The following is a 24,484-nucleotide window of genomic DNA, read 5'->3' as shown; positions in this document are numbered from 1 at the left end:
GCCTCCACTTCCTGGTCTGTAAAATGGGGGTAACGATGAAACCGACATTGAAGGCTACTGACAAGATTAAAGCAGGTAATCCTATTCAGGGCTTCGAACAGTGTCTGATACAGGGCTTCGAACCAGAATCAGCACTGACTCTAATGGTCACAACACCATCACCGTCATTGTCATTCCGACCCCAACACAAAGCTGTTTACGAGATCCCAGGGCCAAGAGCAAGGACATGGTCTTTGATTTCAACAATGTGGGTCATTGGTTCTCAGCGGGGGGCAGTATTGCACCCCAGGGACTGTTGGCAGTTTGGTCATTTGGTTGTCACCACTACGGAAAGAGGCAAACAGTGAGTAGAGGCCAGGGATGCCGCTAACCCGCCTACAAGTGCGCAGGACACCCCCCCCCCCCCGCAACAGAGAGTGACCCAGCCCCAAGCGACGAGGGCACAAGACTGAGAAACCACGATGTGTGTCAAAAAGAAAGGGCTGGTAAGACATGGTCTGAAGACTGGCATTTTTGTTAGTGGTGACGCATACATTTTTAAGACTGTCTTATAAAAAATACCAACCTGTTATTGAAAAGAATCTGTACACAACCAGACATCGATTCCTACTGGTTCTACTCTAAAACACACCTGCACCTTGGGGCGCCCGGGGGGCTCAGTCGGTTAGGTGTCCGACTTCAGCTCAGGTCACGATCTCGCGGTCCATGAGTTCGAGCCCCGCGTCAGGCTCTGTGCTGACGGCTCAGAGTCTGGAGCCTGCCTCGGATTCTGTGTCTCCCACTCTCTCTACCCCTCCCTCACTCGTGCTCTCTCTCTCTCAAAAATAAACAAACAGTAAAAATAATTTTTTTCAATAAATAAATAAAACACACCTGCAACTTGAAGTTAGACATTGGCTCTCCTGCTCTACCACCGCCGGCCACCATCACCCCCCACACCTGTAGGGCACCTGCTGCCTCCAATCCATGCAATACCCAGCAGCCAGAGTGGGCTTTTAAAAGAATGATTCTGGGGGCACCTGGGTGGCTCAGTCAGTTAAGCGTCCACTCTTGATCTCATCTCAGGTCATGATCCCACGGTTCATGGGATGGAGCCCCACAGTGGGTTCTGTGCTGACAGTGCAGAGCCTGCTTGGGATTCTTTCCCTCCTCCTGTCTCTGTCCCTCCCCAGCTGGTGCTGTTTCTCTCCGTCTGTCAAAAAAATAATCTTTTAAAAAACAAAAATAAAAAAATAAAAGCATAATTCTGGTCAAGCCACTCCACCTGCTTAAAATCCTTCAATGTACTCGTCCATCTTACCTAGAATAAAATCTAAACTCTCACAAGCCACTGTATGACTGTTCCCTGCCTCCTTGTCCTGCTCCATCTTACGATGTCCTGTCTTCCTCACTCGCTACTTTTTATCCATTGCTAGAATAAGCTCATGTGTGCCCAGCCCCAGGGCCTTTGCACATGCCATCTCCCTTTCCCCAATACTCCCATGACTGACTGCATCTCACCCTCTAGGCTTCACGTAAGTCTCCCTTCATAAAAGGGGCTTCTCCTGATCCCTCCTGCAAGAGCGGGTTCCCACCCCCCTTGACTCTAACACAGGGCATGTTACCCCAAATAGCACTTATTAAGACATTGTTTTTCTGTGTTTATTCATTGTTTTTGTCTGTTTCCTGCATTAGACCAAAAGCTACTTGCTGTGGGACTCTGTCTCCCCCCTGGACCCCCCCCACTACAACAACACTGCCCACCTCACACACGGATTCACTGAACGTTCCCCATACCACGTGAGGTAAGCAGTCTCCCCCCACACCATCGATGCAAAAACAGCCTCGGAAAGGCAAGGAAGTCATTCAGTGCCCACGGCAGAGCCAGGATCCAAGCTCAGGTGTCTCTGACCCCAAAGCCCAAACCTTTCCCAAAGCGTCCTGTTAGAAAAGGAAGACCTTTTGGCACGAGGTCAGACCCCCTTTGAACCTCTCTTTCTCATCATCTGCAAACTCAAACGTAACTACGTGCCAGCTCTTCAAGGCAGCTTCTGGGTATAGAACACCGGCCTCCGTGAAGAGGGGGAGGCGGCTATGGGAAATGTCATCATCTTTCTCCTTTTCCCAGAAAGAGCGGGCTCAGCAACGCTGCTCTGTGCAGTGGCAGTCGCTGACAGTTATAAACCACGGCAGTTTCCAGCTCTTTGCAAAACACATGGGAGGATCAGTCTTGGGCTCTGCCCGTTGTCTGCTGTTTCTAGAGCCACCTGGCTTGCGAGAGTCAAAACGTGGCAACGGCCCCCCAGTTCCGTGGCAGGCAGCGGGGGGTGCTCCTGAAGGCACAGCCCAGCCCAGCGCCTAACAGAGCCCACTGGTCAGAAGGGCTCGACCCATTGCCCAGGTACTCACCCCAAGCCATCACCTCTGCCTCCTAGATGACTGGCTTATTTATTTGGCTCCCGATCTACGGTCTAGTGTCCTCTCTCCAGACTATAAATGCCACGGCAATAGGGATCTCTGTCTACTATGTAGCAGGAGTCTCGGCAAATATTTCCGCAATGCACCAAATGACTAGTCCTGAGGTCCCACCATTACGCCCAAGTATGAGAGCATCTTGTTCCCACCCAACAGGCAGGTTGTTCCCGGCAGAAAGAGCCACTTGTTCCCACCCAACAGGCAGGTTACATCCACGTGTCGCTCTGTGAACATGGCTTTCCCAGGAGCGGTGGCGACATGCCAGGTAGGGGACACAACGGGTGGTTATGAGACCGTCTGCATCAGAACCCCGGCTCCCACGGTTCCCTCCTACAGGCTATGCAGCTCTAAGCAAGTCACATAACCTCTCTGGGCCTATAAAATGGATGTGGGAGACAAACTAACAGCCCCCAAGGGGTCCATATCCTAATCCCCAGAACCTACGAATATGTTACCTTGGTGGCAAAAGAGAACGTGTTGATGTGTTTAAGTGAAGGGTTCTGGGATGGGGAGATGACCTGGGATTACCCGATGGCCAGGGAAATCGCAAGGGTCCTTGAGAGGAGGCAGGAGGGTCAGAGCCAGAGAAGAAAGAACTGTGAGGGTACAATGCTGCTGGCTTTGAAGATGGAGGAAGTGGCCACAAGCCAAGGAGTGCGGATGGAGAAGCTGGGAAAGGGGAAGAAACAGACTCTCCCAGGGGGTCCCCCGGAAGGAGCACAGCACTGCTGACACCCTGGTTTTAGTCCAGGGACACATTTCGGACTTCTGACCTCCAGAACCGTATCATAATAACTGTGTGTTGTCCAGGCCGCCGAGCGTGTGGTTTCTGTCGCCACAGAAAGCTAAGACCAAAGGCAGAAATAACGGTACCTGCCTCCTGGTGGTGTGGGAGAAATTAAACGGCATAGCGGCCACAGAGTGCTTAGCACAGTACCCGGCACATGGCAGGTGCTCAATCAGGGTTACTCAGTACTGTCACACCAAGGGTCTGCCTTCTCCACCCTTCTGCTGTCACCCACCCGCCAGGGACAACGCCATTCTCCAAGGAGGCCGGGACTCACCTCCCCTCCATCTGGTACCCGTCTGGGCACCTGTGTCCCGCAGCTAATTCCCTTAAATAAACACCGAGGGCTTTAAAGTCAAACAAGCTGGGGGCGCCTGGGTGGCTCAGTCGGTTAAGCGTCCGACTTCAGCTCAGGTCATGATCTCACAGTCTGTGAGTTCGAGCCCCGCATCGGGGTCTGTGCTGACAGCTCGGAGCCTGGAGCCTGCTTCGGATTCTGTGTCTCCTTCTCTCTCTGCCCCTCCCCTGCTCATGCTCTGTCTCCCTCTGTCTCAAAAATAAATAAACGTTAAAAAAAAATTTTTTTTTTTAAATAAAGTCAAACAAGCTGGAGTTAAAGTCCCGGTGCTGCCATTTCTTCGTCGTGCAGTCGTGGGCAAACTTCTTGACGTTTGTCCGCCTCGTCACACCTCCCTCAGGGCATCGCCGTGAAGCCAAGAGGAATCATGCCACGGAGGACCCAGCAGCCCAAAAATGGTGCTCTTATTGTTACCATCACCCACAAAGAAGGGGCTGCTCGAGAAGGTGGTGAGTTCCCTGGCACGAGAAGGGGCCGACCTACGTCCTGCCACCGACTCATCCCTGGACACCCACACGTTACACGGTGGAGGGCAAGACCGGTATAAAATGTCAGAGTAGAACGGACAAGGGAGAGGGAGGTATATTCCGAACCAGCGCCCCCATGTTACAGAGCGTTAAACTGGAGGCTACAGTGAGGAAGCAGAGGCCTGGCCAAGAGCCTTGCCCTCCCACCTTTCTGAACTGTGAGCGCTGTGTTCCGTGGGTGCTCCCCACCCCCACCCCCCACCCCCACCCACCAACCGCACCCACAGCCAACTGTCTCCTGTTATTATTAACATGGTGGAAAATTAAACCAGGCTCACACATGTCGCTTTCCAGGCTATGAGCCCTGGGCTGTGCCTACCAAGTCCTGAGTTAGGGGAAAAGGCGAGGTCTGACCTGTCTGAGGATGGGCAAGGAAGACAACAGGGAGGTCACACACGGGGAAAGCTCCCGAGCCACAGCCAAGAGGGCTATGCTTCCTCTTGATAGAGCCCTCTGCACTCTGGATCCTCAGCCCAGAGGCTCCCCCCTCACCTTCCAGGAAGAATCATCACAACATCACCACCATCACCATCTTCATGCCAGCCTCCCCTTCAAAGGTCCACTGTCCAGTGGAGAAGCTCCTAGAATAAACAGCGAACAGATGAGCACTGGGACAGAGACCCCCAGTGAGGAACTGAGCACAGGGGGTGAAGGAGAGTCTCCCTGGGAGAGTTACAGGCTCTCCCTTGAGTGGAGAGCCAATAACCAATACTGGCACAAGCAGAGGGTACCAAGTGAGCACCTTTGCTTGGAATCACGTGACAGGCACTGTGCCAAGGCTCTGGAGTCCAGAACTCAGGTCCTGGCTTGGCTCTAAGCATGTGACCTGAAGGCAGAGTATTGCTGTTTGTGGCTGGGTCATTCTTTGTGGTGGGAGCGTCCTATGTGCTGGAAGATGCTTAGCAGGACCCCTGGCCTCCACCCGCTAGTATCCCTCATCCTGCCTGCCCCCCAAAGTTTCTCCTGACATTGCCAAATGTCCCGGGGGCCGGGAAGAACGAGCGCAAAATCACCCCTGGTGATTCTGAAGGTCGAGAACCTTCAGGAACTCATAAGTCACTCACTGTGTCTGCTTTGGCAGGACAGATAATAAGTCACTTAACCTTTTAGTCTTGACTCTTCATCTGTTAAATGGCATTTGGAGCGTGGGTCCCCCACGTGGCCTGCTTGATTCTGAATCATGCCTCCACCAATTAACTGCTACTTCCATGGTCTCCTCCTCTGTACGGCGGAGACAATACTCATGCCCACCACACAGAGTCACTGTAAGAATTCAGGAGATGATGCACGGAGAGTGCTTAGCTCCACAAGAGCCCCATAAGTGTGAGCTACTATTCTCGTTATTACTACACGACTCCCAGACAGAGACCAAGGATTTATGTGAACACAGGCTCCCAAGACAGGCTCTCATCTCAGATATAGAACTCTCTGCCCTTTCTCTGCAGCTCAGCCGAAACTTCCGTGGCCAAGTTCCCGGGGAACCACGGCAGGGCAGACAGAGCCCCTGGAGTTCACCTCCAAGCACTGGGCGGAGAAAGTCTCTGATCCCCAGAGCCCTGCTCCCTGCCGACCCGTAAGAGTTAACAGTGCAGTATCCCCAGCCTGGGCTCCAGCCCTAGGAAAGAGACGCGGCAAACTGTCCAAGGTTTGAATATCCTGTGTCTGTTCACTATTATCGTCATGGTGCCTTTGGCCAGTGTGTTAATGCTTTTTACCCAGAGACCTGACAGCCACCCAGTCTGGGCCCAGCCACGCTCCCACGCCATGGAGGACGTGATACAGGAAGTGGTTTCAAGAGGCGAAAGATGCAGAGAGAGAAAGAGCACACGAACTCTGGAACGTGGAAATAATCCTTCAGAGGCAGGGAAAAAAAAAAAAAAGGATGCTGCTTTCTTCTCAGTCTCAAGGAAGTCTCTCCTGGTCTCTGACAAGGATGGATGGGTGCAGGAGAAAGGAAGTGGTTTTGTGCTCAAAAGAATTGGGCTTGGTATTAATCATGCCTTTTTTTTTTAGTCTATATTCTTGATGTTTTGACATCTTTGAGCCTTGCTGATTCAGAAGGGGCTGGCCCTCCCAAGGTTACTTGATTCCTAAAGGTAGCCAACAACTCACCTTGGAACACACATTCCGCGAGCAAAGCAGCCAGTCCCGAGCCCATCCCCCAACCACCCCCCTCATCAGGCTCACACATTCCCTCCAGGCCACCACCCCTTGCCCGAATCACTCTACAGAGCCCAATGAAATTATGCCACTGAAATTATTCCAGCCAACACTAAGCCTACTTACCCTGCCGCACTAATCCAGTTAAATGACTTTGGACAATCAACTTCTCCCATTGCCCGAATCTCTCCATCTACAAATACAAGCAACAGTCCCCTCCTGTTGGTGATGTGTTTTAAAATGGATACTGGGGCGCCCGGGTGGCTCAGCCGGCTGAGCATCCAACTCTTGATTTCAGCTCAGGTCATGATCTCAAGGTTCGTGAGTTTGAGTCCCGCATTGGGCTCTGTACTGACGGTGTGGAGCCTGCCTGGGATTCTCTCTCCCCCCTCTCTCTGCCCCTCCCCTTCTTGGGCACATGCATGTTCTCTCTCTCTCTGTCTCTCTGTCTCTCTTTCTCTCTCTCTCAAAATAAATAAATGAACATTAAAAAAAATAAAACAAAAAAGTAAAAAGGGATGTAAAGTGCTCTGCACCACACCTGGCAGGTGGGGGGTGGGAGCGAACAGTCCTCCAGGTCCCCACTAAGGAAAGGAGGCGGTACGGGGTGTGAGGAGGTGTGGAGGGAATAAATGAAGTGCCTCGTGAGCAGGGCGTGATGACTGGCAGGAAAGAGGCATGAGATGTGATGCCTGGGGAGCCCCGGAACGCCCCAACCTGTGACCAAGAGGGGTCCTCCCTGTGAGTCCTTCCTGAGACAACAACACCTCCTCCTAGACTGGAAGAAAGAGGCCCAGGCCACCATTAGGATGTGGGAAAGGGGGGGTGGGGGGCAAGCGCCCCCCGACGTACTCATCTAGAGAAGCCCTGACGTTACACAACATCACCTCTCCGGGTCTCGGTTTTCTCATCCCTGGAGTGAACCATAAAATCTGCAACTGCTTACGTCACAGAGATGCTGCAGGGCCCAGGGGTCACGGGTGCAAAATCAACGTCTCGGTCAACCCCAGGGCGCCACGCCGATGAGGGGTATGCTGGCACCTCGTCCTGGAGCATTCTGCCATCCCCAGCCGGGCCTCAGGTTCTGACAGTTCCAGACGCTCCTTTCAACACCCCAAAATTCAACTGCCTTTTCTGTGCACTGTCTCAGACCCACAAATGCTCCAGAAACCATCTGCCCACACTTGGCATTCATTTACTTTCAGACCATACCGCCAGCCCGTTTTTATGAATTAGGTCTTCCTGGCACCTGCCATATTCAACAACCAGCCACCTAAAAATGGCACAAAGGAACCAGCCACAGCCTAATCATGTGGCACCTACCAGATGCCTGGAAATATCGTATTAACTGGACCGAGCCCCAGACACGTTCCATAATCCATTTGATTCCCTGGCTTGGCAAAATCCAGAGGAAAATTTTCTTTGTTTAAAAAAAAAAAAATCATTGCAAATAAAAGGAAACAAAAATCAATACAGGGGCGCCTGGGTGGCTCAGTCGGTTGAGCATCCAGCTTCGGCTCAGGTCATGATTTCACGGTTCATGAATTCAAGCTCCGCATCGGGCTCTGTGCTGGCAGCTCAGAGCCTGGAGCCTGCTTTGGATTCTGGGTCTCCCTCCCTCCCTCTCTCTCTCTCTCTCTCTCTGCCCCTGCCCCACCCAGGTGCTCACTCTCTGTCTCTGAAAAATAAACAAACATTAAAAAAAATCAATGCAAGAATGCATGCTCTTGACCCTTAGCCAGGCCACAAATGCCTCCTTCTGCCTACAAACTACAGCAGTGACATTTAGAGCAGAGCAGAAGGAAAACTTACAAGATACGTGTTTCCATCCCCACACACATGCGTGTGTACATGTGTATATACAAACATGCACACGTGCTCACCGTATGGAGAGAGACATCCTGGGGAAAAAATCCTTGAGGCCCAGAGTTGTTGCAGATGTCATTAGTCGAATTAAGATGAGATCATAGTGGAGGGGGCTGGAGTGGTGTCCCCTAAGACGAGCAGAAGAGAGAACCAGACTGGCAGGGAGGAGGTGGCCATGTGGTGGGGGAAGCAGAGACCAGAGTGAGGCAGATAAAGCACCTCAGGGAGCCCCAGGGATTTCCAGGAACCACCAGACGCAAACACGGGCTCTCCCAGAGCCTTCAGAAAGAAGACGGCCTGGCTGACCCCGATTTAGGACTTCCTGCCTCCAAAACAGTGAGACAACACATTTCCGTTTTGTTAAGCTACTCGCCTTGTGCTGATCTGTTATGGAAGCCACAGGAAACCAATACATCTCACAGTGTAAAGAGTCAGGACGTCTGGCCTCCGTGACTTTGCAAGTGCTGTTCCCTCCACCTGGAAAGCCTACTTCTCCCTTAACGCACCCAACAAAATTCGACTTCATTGTCCAAAGCACAACTTGGATGGCGCTTTGTTCAAGAAACTTTTTCTGACCACCCGTGCTCCCATCGCCACCATGGTTCTTGGGCTTTCCATCGCTGCATCACACGTCCCCAGGGTGGGACAATTCTCTGTTCTCAAGTTACCTTCACTGTTCACTGATGTGTGAGCTCACAGAGGCCGGGGAACTCACGTATTCATACCGGCGACCCCGGTACCCATCAAAGACCACACATCAGAACCAAAATTCAGCTACATTCTCGATTAAATAGCTCATCTGAGCTGGAACTGGAATATTTTTTTCTTCTTCTTGTAAAGGAGGGATCTGAAGCAAATATGACAAAATGTTGACATCTGTTCACTCCAGAGGGTGGGTACACGCGTGTCATATTATTTCCTGTACTTTCCTGAAGATTTGAAATATTTCATAACGCAAATGTTCTCAACCTTAGAAACAGAATGTAGCGGGCCATCTTGGGACACTACCAATTCATTGGAGAGTGATTTCTTTTTTTTTTTTTTTAATGTTTTATTTCTTTCTGAGAGACAGAGAGAGAGCATGAGCAGGGAAAGGGAAAAGACAGAGGGAGACAGAGGATCCCAACCACGCTCCACGCTGACAGCAGACAGCCTCATGCAGGGCTCAAACTCACAAACTGCGAGAACATGACCTGAGCCCGAAGTCGGATGCTCAATGGACTGAGCCACCCAAGAGCCCCTGGAGCCTGCTGTCTATTGGAAAAGCATTTCTAGTTCAAAACACGGCCTCTGAACACAATTTTAGACCTCAGCCCATCACGTGTTTGGTGAGGAGTAGTATTTCTTGAGTAACCACTGTGCAGTCCTTAATGGTGGTGGTCATGTTTTCACTGTTCCCGCAGTCCTATGAGATTATAGGACTGCTCCCTCTTCTCAGCAGAAGAAACCAAAGCTCTCCGGGACTTGCCCAAGGTCATACAGCCGAGGAATACTGGATGGGGGATCGAAACTGAGTCTGTGTTATTCCTAAACTAAATAACAGTAGCAGAAACGTAGTCTTCACTGGGTCTCAGACACACACATTAGCTTCTTTCAGCCATGCAACAACACCATGAGACAGGTCCAGCTGTCATCACCGTCCCATGTTGTGGATGAAGGACATAAGGCACAGAGAGGCTGAGCACCTTCCTGGTGGCACAGCTCGTCCATGGCGGGGCTGGGATTCCAACTTGTGCAAGCCTGTGCTCCTTCCCACCGTGGGAACAGGCTGCAGCTCCTCCAAGAAGGGCCCCCAACACCAGAGACGATGTCCCCCAACTCCTGGGGGTCTCTGGAGGTCACCAGCATCCTTGGTTCTGCCTCCACACCCAAGAGCAACAGCCATGAGCAAACCTGCACTGGGGAGGAGGAGGTCGATGGGACTCCAGGCAGGAGGGTATTTACAGAGGGAAACCATCCAGCAGCAATCCCTCAGTCCTTCGCTGGGAGATCGTACCTGCCAGGGGAAGGGTCTATGACCTATGTGAACTGGAGAAATCCCAGCCCCTGACAATGACCTCTCACTAAGGTTTTTGGGACTTACTGAATCAGCACCTCGAAAAGTCTCAGAAACTTGCGTTAGTACCTTCTTCCCCAGAAAGAACTGCTCTTCTGACATCTATCACGTTCAATTACACACTTGAGGGAACTTTCTGAGGAAGGTGGAAGTATCCCGTATGCCATCCTGATCTGGGCTGTGCTTGCACAGGTGTATACATCTGTAAACATTCACCCAGCTACATACTAGGAGGCATGCATTTGAGCCACATACTAGGAGGCATGCACGCTACGTGTGTTATCCCTCGATCTCTCTTAAGCTTTTTTAAAAAAATGTTTAATGTCTATTTATTTTGGGGAGAGAAAGAGACAGGGCACAAGTGGGGGAGGGGCACCAAGAGCGGGAGACACAAAACCCAAAGCCAGTTCCAGGCTCCAAGCTGTCAGCACAGAGCCCAACACGGAGCTCGAACCCAGGAACCACGAGATCATGACCTGAGCCGAAGTCGGATGCTTAACCGGCTGAGCCACCCAGGCGCCCTTCTCTTAAGGAAGGAGATGGGTAATCAACCTCAGGCAAAAGATCATTGAAAGGCTAGAAAATGAGAAATTTCTAGAAATACTTTCATGTTGCTGAGAGAAGGAGACTGAGAATGAAGCAGACATTCGACTGGTCACAGATGGGGCCACATCCAAAGAAAGCCCAGTTGTCACAGATAGAAAATTTGGATTTCTTTTCTTTTCTTTTTTTTAATTTTGAGAGAGAGAGAGCAGGAGGAGGAGAAGACAGAGGGAGAGTGAGAAAGAGAGAGAGATAGAGTGGGGGGAGGAGAAGACAGAGGGAGAGAGAAAAAGAGAGAGCAGGGGGAGGAGAAGAGAGAAGAAGAGAGAGAGAAGAAGAGAGAGAAAAAGAGAGAGAGAAAGAGAGAGAGAGGGGGGAGAAGACAGAGGGAGAGAGAGAGAGAAAGAGAGAGAAAGAGAGAGAGAGAAAGAGAGAGAAAGAGAGAAGGAGAGCAGGGTGAGAAGACAGAGAGAGAGAGAGAGAGAGAGAGAGAGAGAGAGAGAGAGAATCCCAAACAGGCTCCACACTGGCAGTGCAGAGCCTGACGCAGGGCTTGAACTCACGAACCATGAGATCACGACCTGAGCTGAAATCAAGAGTCAGACGCTTAACCCACTGAGCCACCCGGGGGCTCCCCAAATTTTAGATTTCAGAGTAGCTTTTGACAAAGTCCAAAATGCAAGCTTCCAACCTCTGAGAGCCGCCAGCCAGAAAGGACCCATCGAGTCAGTCTCTCGGAGGCGTCCACCCATCAAAGTGCACAAGGAAACACCACAGGATCTAGGCCCAGGGGCAGGGAGAGAAAAATGCTGGGGCCCCCCCGCGATGGATGGGGGCAGGGCGACGGGGACGGGTGACCCCCTGCTGCACGTTTATTCAACAAGCGTTCCCGTCACGACCACGCAGAGGAAGGGTGATCCAGTGTGGGCAGGCGGAGGGGGCTCAGAGGGAAAGCTCGTCAATGTCTGTTCTGGTCCCACTGCACCGGCCCAGAACAACACCTCCGCTGTCTCCCCACCGGGATCCCCTGCTGCTCGGTCCGGCTCATCTCTTCCTGACTGTGAACCGGCAGAGCAGCCTTTTTAATTAACAAGTCGTGTCTCTATCCCACTGTACATTTATTTCACTGCTCGACACACCAACCAGGTGCCTTCAGGGAAAGAGGAGAATTTTAAGAGGCTGGGAAGGGGGGGTGAGTGGGGAGCTGTTAAAAGGTGTCAAATGAACAGGTGCAGGCTTGTTAGTCACGGGGAATGCATAAATCTTTGAAATTAATTTCACCGATGGTTCATTTTTCATTAATATTTTCCTGGCCATAAAAAAGTAACCCTCTGTTCTCCTGGACCCCAGGGGACAAGAGACACATTCTTGGAGAGAAGAGCAGACTCAAACACCACACACACATTCTCGGAGAAGGACCCCCAGGTCATTTCGGTGACGGGTGGGACCCGCTGGGGGAACACCCTGGAGACAGCAACAGATCCAAGTGCAAGCCTCCTCCAGGCCACCTGCCAGCCAGGGGGCTGAGGGCAAGCCCCGGCCCGTCTGATCCTCAGGGCCCTCCCAGGGAAGGGGGAGGAACAATACCTCACACCAGAGCGTTGTAAACACGAAGCAAAGCAAAAGTGGGGAAGGAGTGCTTCGTAAACCAAGCACTGAGCACATATGCATTAGCTAAGGTTCGGGATTTCTGCATGTCCGGTTCTGGCGGATAATAAAAATTGGCCAAAATTAGAGTGATTCTTCAAAAAGAAATGTATTTGGGAAGATCCAGGACAGCCAAGGAATGGGAGCACCTTAAGCTCACTGATTCTTTCTGTCGTTCATTTATCTCTCCATCCCGCCCATCCTCGGGGCATACGTGGCAGGACCCCCGGTGAACACCCCAAACCGCAGACAGCACTGAACCCTATACATACTATGTTTTTTCCCTATACACACGTACCTTCGATAAAGTTAAATTCATAAATCAGGCACAGAAATGAACAACAAATACCTAATACTGAAATAGAACAGTTTTAACAATGTACTGTGCTAAGTTATGTGAATGTGGTCTCTCTCAAAATACCCGACTGATCCGCCCTCACGCTTCTTCCTGTGATGATGTGAGAGGATACAGTGGGTACGTGATGAGATGAAATGAGGGGAATGACGTTGGCGTGTGATGTAGAGTAAGGCTACCACCAACCTTCTGGTGAAACAGTCTGGTGGCGATCTTGGAGAGGTAAGCAGATCGTTATAATGTCTCTTAGGAACAGAGATCATGGGGTAAAACATAGAAGGTGGAGGAGAGCACAGGAAAAAAGCTCTGTATCAGCCAGCTACTGCTGCCGAACAAGCATCCCTAGAGGCACACGGCACTAGCTGGAGCAGATCTGCTTCCAGCCGCAGGACTACAAGGGCCCGAAGTGACTCTGTTCCACGTGACTTCCACACGTGCAGTTACCCAGGGCGTGTTTTTCACAGCCATGCTGGAAAGCCTTGCCATCTCTCAGAGGAATTTTAGATTATAAGACATATTAAAGGAGTGCAGGTTATTTTCTCTTTCAAGTGCATGCAGTGGAAATAAACAGCAAGGCACTGCCGAGTGGGAGCTGGTTCAGGCCTGCTGGATCCGTAATAACCTATTTACGTGTCACGGATCTGCCCCACTTCACCAGCTTAAAGTACAAAAATGAGGTCACAGTCCTTTTTAATATTCAAATTGAATTACTCTGGGAGCAAAAATTGGTTCAACCTTTTTGGAGGGCAACTGGATAATGCCTCCCCAAATTTTAAGTGTGCTTCCCTTTGAACTTGGGGATCCTACTTCCAGGAATCCGCTCTACAGAAACCCTTGCACAAATACAAAAATATCTCCATGTTTGTTAAAATGTGTATGGTTGCAGCACTGTAGGGAAGAGCCACAGAAGAAATAGAAGCAACTTAACTGGCAATTAACGGGGACAGATGTTCGCGTTTCAGAAACCATCCAAGACAACCATCTAACGATAACGCAAAGTCGCCGGACCACGCAGACAACACAGCGATATGTAAATCTGAAAATACACTGCCTAGGGGAGCCGGGGTGGCTCAGTCAGTTGAGCGTCAGACTCCTGATTTTGGCTCAGATCATGATGATCCCAAGGCCGTGGGATCAAGCCCCACATCAGGCTCTGCGCTGAGCATGGAACCTGCTTAAGACTCTCTCTCCCAGGGCACTTAGGCTCAGTAGGCTGAGCGTCTGACTCTGGCTCAGGTCATGATCTCACAGCTGGTGAGCTTGAGCCAAGCATCAGGCTCCCTGCTGTCAGCACCAAGCCTGCTTCAGGTTCTCTCTCTGTCCCCCTTTCTCTGCCCCTCCCCTGCTTGTGCTCACTCCCTCCCTATCGCTTTCAAATTAAAAAAGTATTTTTAAATACACTACCTATGTCTATGTATACCTACAGATATATCTACGTGTTTATCCAAACCTGTATCCACACACATACGTATGTCTCTATGTGTATATCTTATCTACAGGTGCATCTGTCTGTACCTGTATCTGTCTGTGACGGTATCTATATCCCAATCAGTTAATAGTCAAGAAAGGAAATAGCAACAGACAAGGTGAAGGGCACCTCCACCTTTTTTTAAGTTTATTTATTTATTTTGAGAGAGAGAGAGCCCGTGCGCATGCATGCGCATAAGCAGGGCAGGGGCAGCGGAGAGAGAGAATCCCAAGCAGGCTCTGCTCTGTCAGCACGCAGCGCAACGCGGGGCTCGAACCCACAAACTGTGAGATCATGACCTGAGCTGGAACCAAGAGTCGGACGCTCAACCGACTGGGCCACCCAGGCGCATCTTGACTCCAAATGTTTCCACGTTGTTGTTTTCATATACTTGGATAACAGTGACGTAGTTTTAAAAATTCAAATAAGCCTGTGCCCCAGCGTCTCTCAGCCACAATAGCACCAAGGACGTCAGTCCTGGCAAGCGTCCCAGGAGAGAGAGAACTGGGGACAGGGGAGCATAGGGTGGAGGGATCTCATGCTGCCCAGCAGCCCCGTGCCCTGTCGCTCTGTCTCCTCCAGGAAGACACTGATCATAGCCGTGCAGGGATCGGAACACAGAGCTACCTTTTCCGCACATGGGAGGTTGTGAACGGCGTCTTTCCACCACACAGCGTGCACACACACGCACACGCACACACACGTGTGCACGTGAGCATACTACTATCAAGGCCTGTCTCAGAAGCAGACTCTGAGAAGAAAATTCTGGTGCAGGTTGCTCATCTGGGACATGATCCCAGGAAAACACAGGGAGGAGACGGGAAAAGAAGGACAGAGGTCAATACAGGACACGCCTGTCAACAGGTCTTGCTCTGGGCAAGTGGGCCTCAGCCCACACCACAGCAGGGGGCTCTTGGGGAAGCAGAGCATCCCTCCAGGGTACTTGTCCACCAATTCCTGTCCGCCCCTCCTGGAAGGAGGTTCCGTGGGGGCAGGAGTGTGTGGAACTCCCCTACTGGTCTCCTGTGGCCACGGCAAGGAAGCACCACAAACCGGGGACTTCAACCACAGACATCTACTGTCTTCCAACCTGGATGCTGGAAGTGTGAGCTCAAGGTGAGGACAGGGCTGGGTCCTTCTGAGGCCGGGAGGGGGATCTGCTCTGGGTGTCTGTCCCGGCCTCGCGGGCTTGCTGGCATCTTTTGCGTCCCTTGGCCGGTGGGGGCATCATCCTGATCTCTGCCTCCTGGTTCAAACAGCATTTTTCCTGTCCGCCTCTGTGTCCAGATAACAGCCCCCCTCCTTTTTTTAATGTTTATTTATTTTTGAGCACAAGCAGGGGAGAGGCAGAGAGAGGGAGACACAGAATCGGAAGCAGGCTCCAGGCTCTGGGCTGCCAGCACAGAGCCCGACGCGGGGCTCGAACTCACAAACCGTGAGATCACGACCTGAGCCAAAGTTGGGCGCTTGACCAACTGAGCCACCCAGGCGACCCCAGACTTCCCCCTTTTATAAGGACACAGTCATACGGGGTTAGGGCCCACCCCAGTGACCTCACCTTAGCTTGATATCTGCAAAGCGCCTATTTCCTGGGAGTTAGGACTTCAACATCTTTGTGGGGGACACAAGTCAACTCCACATGACCCCCCACACTTCCAGCCGCGCCCGGGCCAGTGAGGGAAACCCTGCACAGAGTCTAGGGTGTCACAGGTACTCACAGATGGCAGACCCCGGGGCCAGGGGGACGTGGGCAGGACACCAACACGTCTGCCACAGCCTCTGAGCTCATGAGCCGTCTCCGGGCTGCACTTCCAGTGCAGAGCAAATCGGGTGAAAGCCGAAAAGGCCGGCAGCGATCCCTCAAGCATGACTAAAAGATGCAGCGTGGGGCCTGAAAACCAGGACCCGAGTGCTCGTTGGGCACGGCTCCGGCCGGCTCAGCTGCCAGCTCAGTTACCGGTTTCGATGAGCTGCCTAATAATGGCAAGTGCCTCCAAATGGCCCTCCAGATCATTTCATTAAAAGCTGCGGCGACGTCTACAGCTGAACCCAAGTGGTGCTGGGAAGGCCATCAGGTTAATCAAAACACGAGGACAGCTCTCAATGCCTCTTAATTAACAAATTAGGTCCTGCTGCCGACTCAGCAAAAGCGAGACTGGGCCGCTGACTCTTGGGACATTTGGATTGCTCAGCCCTCGTTCTCCTCAATCTCTGACAGCCCGTTGGAACTTAGGGGCGGCCGCAGTGGGGGGCGGGGGGGGGGCATTCTCACTGTAAGCAAATCAAGAGAGTTCCAGAACCGCTGGTTTCCCACCAAAATATCTGCATCCCCTAACACCTGTTCTCCCGTCTTCCCTGTGCTGATGTGCAAGTTCCGTGGGGGACCCTCCCCACCCTAGGGTGTCCAGGACCTAGGGACACTCCTTGCAGGGCTCAAATGAAGTGTCCCGGGACACTCCAGCCACCTGAAAGCAAGGACTTGGTCTGTTTTGTTCAGAGCCGTTTCCCTAGAGCTGCAGTGCCCCTAAATAAATACTAAGTGAGGGGCGCCTGGGTGGCTCGGTGGGTTAAGCATCCAACTTCGGCTCAGGGCATGATCTCGCAGTCGGTGAGTTTGAGCCCCATCTCAGGCTCTGTGCTGACAGCTCAGAGCCCGGAGCCTGCATTGGGTTCTGTGTCTCCCTCTCTCTCTGCCCCTCCCCTGCTGGCGCTCTGTCTCTCTCTAAATAAATAAACACTAAACATTTTTTTTTTAAATAAATAACTATGAATTGAACAAAACCATGAACGAAACGAATGAGTGAATGGGTTTCAGCCCTGCCTGCAATCCTACAAGGTAACATTCTCCATATTCTTCCATGCTCTGCTTATCTTTATTGCCCCCTCCTCCGAACCCTGCACCACACACACAAATGCACATATAACATGGAGGCTCTTTTTCCTCAAAAGAAAAAAAAAAAGGAATCATGTCACAGATATGAATCAGCAAGTTGCTTTATTGCTGAACAGTAGATAGTGTGCCTCCCAGATCAATACAGGGAGATCTACCTAATTCTTCGTAATGACCCATGATGTTCCATAATACTGAATGTGCCAGAATTGATTCTATTATTCACCTATTGGTAAAGTAATGTTTCCAATTATTGCCAGGGCAGACGACACACCAATAAATATCTTTGCACACATATCCTAGCATTCTGGCCATTTCGTTTGTACCAGGATAGATTCCTGAAGGTCAAGGGGACCGAGCGTTTGTCGTTTGAACAGACACCAGGGCTGACCTTAGTTAAGACGATGCAGAGAAAGGTGATCCTAGCCGAAAACCGGTAGCTGAGCCTCTCACATGGCCACTTCCCCAGCTCTCTCCCAGCGGTGCAGGGCACACGCGATGAATTATTCCCTGGGGATGCAAAGAAAACTAGGATGTGGTCCCTGCTCTGGAAAAATCCCAGAGTCCAACAGAAGGGAGCAGAGAATGAACTCCCTCGGGGCACCAGGTTTTGTTCTAGGTGCTTCCATACACAGGACGCTTTGCTCAGTCCTCAAATTCTGCCAGGCAGGAAAGAGGATTTCAATTGTCCAGCACAGGAAACTTCCTGGGGACCAGGAAAGGGGTGTGCCTTGCCCAGGGTCAAACAGCCAGCAAGTGAGAAAGCTGGGATTTGAACTTGAGTCTGGCTGACCCCAAAACCACCTTCCAGTGCACCACCGCACTTGACCTTGGCTGGCTTCGAATCAACCACAGGTGCCGGTCCCAAGCCTAGAGGGCCGGATGCAATGGTTCTGAGGCATGGTCCCCTTGTGGCTTGAAAGCCAAGAGGTTCCAATGTGCAGCCAAGGCTGAAAACAGCTACACGTCACCCGTGATTCTCGCCCATGGTGCATGCATCCCACTCACCTGGAGGGCTTGTTAGGGGTCAGCTGCTGGCCCCCAACTGCAGTGTCTAATGCAGTGGGCCCTGGAAGGGGGGGGGTGGGCAGGACATACACTTCTGAGCAGCTCCTACTGGTCGGGATCCTTGCTGAGAAAACCATGCTGAACACCATGGACCTGTGATCTTTTCTCCCTGTTGTAAAATAGGGACACGAAGAATCACAGAGCAGACCATATGCAGCACGGGCCCAGCCAGCACAGGCAGCCATTAGAGGTTTTCAGATGGTCTCACCTCTCGGCTTTCTCTGAGGTTTTCAAGACTAAGAGAGTGTCATTCGTGGGTCCTCAGCACCCAAAACAGCCCAATCTGACCGTTTCCTTCCTGCCTGGTGTTTGCCATGTGTCTCCTGGGCCTGCCTGTAATCTGAAGAAAGCCCTGGCTTCCCCCCATTCCCCCCCACCTCCACCTAATCCCTCCATCAACACATACATACACACCAAAAGCTGTGGTCGCTGCGATTCTGAAACATTGAAACTCCGGGATGACAGACAGCCCCCTGCAACATGAGGCGTGTTCTCATTTTATTGCATTTCTGGGGCCAGGGGGCTGCTCCTGCAGAACTCACAGCTGCCAGCCAGCTCCGGGAAGTTCATCCCTGTGGATTCCTCAGCAAAAAAAAAAAAAAAAAAGAAAGAAAGAAAGAAAAGAAAAGAAAAAAAAGCCAAGCTTCAATGGGCAGAAAAGACACTCGGAGGTCGTCTGGGCCATCCCCAGCATCTCCCACCTCCTGGCAGGGCGCCGCAGACAAAGCTTCCCGGCTGCCTGGACACGCAGAGGAAAGCGGTCCTCTAGCGCCCCCTGCTGGCGGAGTGGGGAGTGGCTGAGAAGCCAGGGCAGCTTTTCCAGAATTGCAGCAACTTCCAAGGTTGTTAGCTCTCCCTGCCTTCTCTCCTAAGATGCAAATTCCCCCTGGAAGGGGCTTCTGTCTTTCCAGAACAACCTTCTGTACCAGCAACATGCCATGTTCACATTCATATCTCCAGCCAGTAGCTACATTACTATCTCTAAGAGGTAGCAAGACGTTCTCATTCACCAGCCATTTGCTGGATCTACAGGGAGTCCGCTGAGAATATAAAGGAAATTGCTCACGCTTTGGAGGCTTTCACAGTCTAACCTGTGGGTCAGCAAACTACAGCCCACCGGCCAAATCTAGCCCGCTGTGTTTTTGTGCAACCACCTGTAAGTATGGTTTTTACATTTCTCGATTGTTTTAAAAATCCAAAGAGTACCCTTATCTATTATGATGAGCACTGAGAAATATATAGAATTGTTGAATCACTATATTGTACACTTGAAACTAATGTAACACTGTATGTCAACTATACTGGAATCAAAATTAAAAACGTAATTAAAAAAAAAATCTAAAGAATATTTTGTGACACGTGAAAGAAGCTCAGAGAGGTCACTCGACTTACCCAAGGCCACACAGCTACGAGGCAGCAGAGCCGGGTTCAAACGCGGAACTGTCTGACTCCGAAACTCACGTTTATTCTACAAGGCGGCTTCTGGACTCATGCACAATCTCAGCACCTTGTGCCGCTTTACAGAGGAGAAAACGTGGCTCATAGAGCTCAGGTCGCCTGTTCAAATGGCACTCGGCCAGGGAGTGGAGAGGAGGGACTTGAGCCCTGGCATGGGCCTGCAAACCCAGCGTTCCACTCTACACCGCATCGGCTGACTCTGGACTACACTGATTCTCTGGAGCCGTGAGGCATGTAGCAGCACCGAGAGGAAAAGAAGTAACACATTTCACGTTTTTCTGCAGAAGTTACTCTTCTGCAAAATGAGTAGCACTCTTCCGTGCAGCAGTGTTTACAGGGTCCTCTAAGGAAGGCGCCCGGGGCTGCAGGGGCATTGAGAATAAGGACGCTGAACAGCACAGCCAGAACACTCCCGCTTTTCTGTTATACATTTGAGGAGCGACATAGGGTTTCATGTGGAAAAATCAGCCGTGCGGTCAAGGAAATAAAGCTTGCAAACAAGTGCTACGTCATCGTGGGCTGGCCCCAATGTCCCAGGGCCGGGTGGGAGTACGTGCCACTTAACGGGCCCGGGCCGCCCCTGACCTGGTAGCTTGAACAACAGGGATTTCTCCTGTCCCGTCACAGTCCTGGAGGTTGGGAGTCCAGGAGCAAGGTGTCAGGCAGGCTGGTTTCTTCTGTGGCCTCTCTCTGTGGTGGGCAGACAGCCATGTGCGTGTTTCCATGACATTCTCCTTCTACACGTGTCTATGTCCAAATTTCCTCTTCTTTGTTTTGTTTCTGTTTATTTTTGAGACAGAGAGAGAGAGTATGAGCGGGCAAGAAGCAGAGAGAGAGGGAGACAGAGAATCTGAAGCAAGCTCCAGGATCTGAGCTGTCAGCACAGCCCCCGGACGTGGGTCTTGAACTCACGAACCCGCAAGATCAGGACCTGAGTCGCAATGCTCAACCGACTGAGCCACCCAGGTGTCCCCACATTTCCTCTTCCCGCAAGGACAACAATCATACTGAATTAGGGCCCACCCTAGTGATCTCTTGTTACTTAATCACGTCTCTGAAAACCCCACCTCCACAGACAGCCACATTGGGAGGTGCTGGGAGCTAGGACTTCTGCCTATGAATGGGGTGGCGGAGGGGGGCACAGTTTAGCCCAGAAAAAAGCATTAGGGCACCTGGCTCCTCTGTCCTACAGAGTCAGGGGCAGGAGGGTCTGCAAGGAAGAAGGCCCAGGGTCCACTCAGAAGGGAGGAGGTAGGGCCCAGCGTGCCCAGCATCCAGACTTGGGCAGACAGGATTTATCACTGCAGTCACCAGGGTAATTGGAAAGAAGCAGGCTGTCAGGGGCAGAGCCCAAGAACAGTATTTCAGCCATGCCCCCCGTGCCCAAGCGCCCGATGGTGCATGAGTTATCACCCGGGGACCCTCAGCCCCCACTCTGGGCCCTGCAGAGGCGAGTATGTTTCCATATGAGGGGCTTTTCAAGGTCACCTATGTGAGCAATCCACCCTGGCCCCCCGGGGGGGGGTTGGGGTTGGGGGAGGCTGTGCAAGCCTTGCAGGGACTGGACCTCCAGCTTAGCCATGCTCAGCCTCCCCTGCAAGATGCAGCCACCAGGACAGCCTACCCCACCCCCACTCCCCTCCCCGGCAATTCTGGTTGCAAGGATCTGAGTGTGGGGCTGAGAACTGCTGCACAGAGAGCACCCCTCCATGACCCAGCTCCAGATCCCAGCAGAGAACTATCCCCGCCCCGAGAATATTCCAGCTTCAGATCCTGCCTCTCTGTCACTCTCTCATCATAAGCAGGAGCCACATGAAAAAGTGTCTCCAGCTGCCCTGCTGGCTTCCCATCCTAGCCCTGGACTTGGACCTGGACCCCGACCCCACCCGGCCTCTCCCTTCTCACCCCCTCCCCCCACCAAGCTACCATTTCACGGTCATCCGGCTCCCAGGCCTGGATCCTTGTGCTGCTGGATCCAAATGACCCCTCAGAGAAGACACCTCATCAGAGCCCTTTGCCCTGATGGGTCACGGAGAAGATTCGGGATGGGGATCAGGACGAGGTGGGGACTGGTATGGGTCGAAGAGGGTCCCCCACCAAAATTCAGGTCCACCTGGAACCTGAGAATGTGACCTGATTTGGAAATAGCATCTTCACAGGTGCAAGAGTTGAGATGAGACCTAAATTGAGGAGAGAGGCCTAAATCCAATGACAGGTGTCTGTATAAGACGGGAGGTCGAACAGAGTCATGGGGAGAGCTGGGGTGGGGTAGCTACAAGCCAAGACACCAGGGGCTGGGGGCACGAACCAGGAGCTGGCGGGTTGGAGCCAGAGTCCTGGGAGGGAGGACGCCCTGTGGAGACACTCTGGCCCCCAGACCGGTAGAGAATAACTTCCGGAGGTTTAAGCCACCCAACGCCTGGTCTTTTGTTCAGGCCACCCCAGGAAACGGATGCAAGGCAAAAAGGACACCCAAATGGATCTCCAACAAAACCAGCCTCAGACTTCTAGGAGCCACGGGGTAGGTAGGCAGCTGGCCTGAAGCAACTGGCCTGCCTGGGACCAAGAGCTACCAGGGAGCCCCACAGGCACACACACAGACATACAATTCCGGGGAATCCAGGTGTCCAAATGTGGGGCGCCCCGGGACTCGGGAGCTGGGAGATTTGCACTGGGCATCCAGACGCCGTTCACTTAACATCATCATCTCTTCATCCCTGAAGTGGGGTGTGAGCCTGGGCCGTGTCAGGTGTGGTGCAGAGGGGAGGCTCTGGGACAGGGGAGGGGGGCAGGGGTAGGCTGGAAGGGTGGGGTCAGGATTTGATCCAGGGTTACTCTGGGACAGAGCCTTTTCCCACGTCACTGCCCCGGCCTAGCCTTAAATGCCTGGCTGTTCTGTTCCTGTCTGTGACATGTGGACGCTTGGTCCCCGGAATTTACTTTGAGGACTTTAATAAAAAGGGGATCTTCCGTGAGCTCCAACCGATACCCCCAAAGTAGAAAGGCTCAGAGCAACGCGGGTAATTCTTTCTTCCCCAGCAAATTACACAGAAAAACAGCATGAAGTTCGATTCTTGAACATTCCATACACCTGTCCTGTTGGAGAAGGGTTTCAGATGGGAACACAATGACCTACACTTGCATGAGGACCACACCGAAGATGAGAAAATGCAGAAATTCCTAAAGAGGCCGTGGAAACCCTGTCAATGGAAAGGCCATTAGCCCATACTGACCATGACAGAGGCGTCATCCATCAAATGCCCACGACACACAGTGAGCGCGCTGGGTCCTTCCTGCGAGTGAACGCTGACCCTCAATCCACAGCCTGGTGGGACGTGGGGTGGCCCTCCGGGGCAGAGAATAAGGGGGCTACCTCGTCTTTGCAGGTAGCATTGAGTTTCTGTTGGAGACAGAGGGGGATTTCAATGTATTACTAAAGTACAGTTGACATACAGTGTTGTATTAGTTTCAGGCGAACAACATAGTGACTCCCCATTCTATACATTACTCAGGGCTCTGCTGAGTTTTAATAATATATACCTAAACTTCAAATCAGCACATATTTATTACTCACCTTTTAATAAACATCGCATTCTCCAGAAGTGAATTTGGAGAACGCCCAGCTACACAGCCAAACAGACCCGGCTCTGTGTTTGTTTGGAGAGAAAATTCCTGGTCTCTGGGGGCCCTCGGCGTTCCGTCAGGGGGCAATGCACATCTCCAACACCCGCGTGACGCTCAGTGTCCCTGGGTGCGAGCAGCAGAGTCAACATGCTCAAGGAGGGCACAGTGACGGGGAGACAGAGCTGGACTTACTCCCATTCTGTCACTCTGTGTTTACAGCTTAGGACCTCGAAATGGTGGGACCTGCGCGGTGAGCTCTTTTTGCTCGGCAAGTGCAAGTTCCTATTCACATACGGAACAATTTAGTGAATTCGAGTAATATGTATAAAACTGATCTGGACGCTTCTCTTTTAGCTGTTAATCCTTTGGTGTTTTGTTTTGTTTTGTTTTGTTTTAAAGAGAGCGAGCAAGCACGAGTGGGGCAGGAGCAGAGAGAATCTCAAGTAGCCTCTGCACCATCAGCACAGAGCCTGACGCAGGGCTGGAACTCACAGACCACAAGATCATGACCTGAGCTGAAGTCAGACACTCAGCCCACTGAGCCATCCAGGCACCCTATTAATCCTTTGTTGCAAAAGGAAAGAAGCAGGGGAGTGGCAGGGATGGGTGAAATAGGGGATAGGGATGAAGAGGTACAAGCTTCTGGTTATAAAACAGATGAGTCACCGGGATGAAAAGTACAAGAGACAGAATGCAGCCAATAATGTTATACTAACATTCTATGGTGACAGGTGGTGACTACACTTTTCATGCTAAGCATTTCCTAATGTAGGTAAGTGTCAAATCTCTGTGCTGTCCACCTGAAACTAATATACTATTATATGTCAACGGTACTTCAATTAAAAATTTAATTTTTTAAGTGTTTCGTGATATGAAATGCAAATCAAGTGTCTGTGATTGCTACTATCACAGATCATTTTGTCCCTAATGTAACTAATGCCACTGATTTGCACACTTTGAAATGGTCAGTGTGGGAGGGCACCTGGGTGGCTTAGTTGGTTGAGTGCCTACTTCGGCTCAGGTCATGATCTCGTAGTTTGTGGGTTCAGGTCCCACGGTGGGCTCTGTGCTGACGGCTCAGAGGCTGGAGCCTGCTTCAGATTCTGTGTCTCCCTCTCTCTCTGCCCCTTCCCCTGCTCGCATTCTCTCTCCCTCCCTCAAAAATAAATAAACATTTAAAAAAACTTTTTAGGGGTGCCTGAGTGGCTCAGTTGGTTGAACGT

General features: G+C 51.7%; 1 long non-coding RNA gene across 2 annotated transcripts; it reads right to left on the bottom strand.

The window, feature by feature from the left end:
* Window positions 1-17,539: 17,539 nt before the first annotated feature.
* LOC113594869 (uncharacterized) lies at window positions 17,540-20,361 on the bottom strand. Of its 2 annotated transcripts, none has more exons than XR_003415328.2 (3): window positions 18,594-20,361; window positions 18,120-18,288; window positions 17,540-17,621 (listed from the first exon to the last, which is right to left on the bottom strand). It is a non-coding gene; the product is annotated as an uncharacterized LOC113594869 (long non-coding RNA). The 2 variants fall into 2 exon arrangements; XR_008294663.1 differs by lacking the exon at window positions 17,540-17,621 and having other exon boundaries at window positions 17,628-18,288; window positions 18,594-18,751; window positions 19,572-20,361.
* Window positions 20,362-24,484: the final 4,123 nt, after the last annotated feature.

This window comes from Acinonyx jubatus, chromosome E3, assembly GCF_027475565.1.
Source record: "Acinonyx jubatus isolate Ajub_Pintada_27869175 chromosome E3, VMU_Ajub_asm_v1.0, whole genome shotgun sequence".
Classification (NCBI taxonomy): Eukaryota; Metazoa; Chordata; class Mammalia; order Carnivora; family Felidae; genus Acinonyx; species Acinonyx jubatus.
The sequence above is the reverse complement of the archived record's forward strand: the minus strand, read 5'-3'. Positions and strand labels throughout refer to the sequence as shown.